The sequence below is a fragment of the Wasmannia auropunctata genome, unplaced genomic scaffold (genome assembly GCF_000956235.1).
Source record: "Wasmannia auropunctata unplaced genomic scaffold, wasmannia.A_1.0 LD336076.1, whole genome shotgun sequence".
Taxonomy (NCBI): Eukaryota; Metazoa; Arthropoda; class Insecta; order Hymenoptera; family Formicidae; genus Wasmannia; species Wasmannia auropunctata.
The window spans coordinates 7,706,232-7,706,964 of record NW_012026814.1 but is presented as its reverse complement, the minus strand read 5'-3'; the positions used below and the strand labels follow the sequence as shown (position 1 = coordinate 7,706,964).

General features: G+C 27.1%; 1 protein-coding gene across 1 annotated transcript in view; it reads left to right on the top strand.

Moving 5' to 3' along the window:
* LOC105449552 (homeobox protein ESX1-like) overlaps positions 1-733 on the top strand; it is a 2,851-nt gene that overhangs the window by 1,421 nt on the left and 697 nt on the right. The gene's annotated exons all lie outside the window — the stretch shown is intronic.

Sequence of the window (733 nt, the reverse complement as noted above, 5' to 3'; positions counted from 1 at the left end):
AAACAGTGCAATTCAAAGAAAAAATTAATACGTAGTATTTATTTTATTTATGTAGTATATATTAATATTATACTTACATTTTAATGCACCAATGAAGTTATACTTCATCAAATGGTGAAATCACACAAATCCAGTCACCTGCATAATAAAATCTTGTTATAATTAAGTTAAGAACAAGATATTTTTTAAATACTAAAATATGTTAAGTACTTGTATATAATTTTTATATTATTTGTCAATCTGTTTTTCAGTTCATATAAGTACATAGAATAAAAGATAAGTCGACACATGTCAGAAAAAAATAACATGTGAATTGTCAAACGATTTTCGAGATCAATTATATTATGGTTGTGTTCCAAAATTCACTGCCCGCATTGAAAATCTATTATTATACTTTTACGTTACTTGCACTATTTACGTTACGTGCACTATATAGATTCTCAGCACTGACAGTGAATTTTGGAATAGCCTACATCAAAGTTATGGCATACAGCATAAGTTTACATCGATCTTTGTACGTTGACCCAAGGAGAACAGAAAAGTCAAAATAATATCAATTTGACGTCAAATTGACTGAATTTACGTCATTTTTTACATTATGATTAAAATCTAGATTTCAAATGACTAAAGAATGACTTTATATTGACTTTTTTTTATAGTGTCGATCTTTTTGATTTTTAGAAAAATGTGAACGTTTCTTGATTGTATATATGGCAAGAGATCGGAAGAGCAC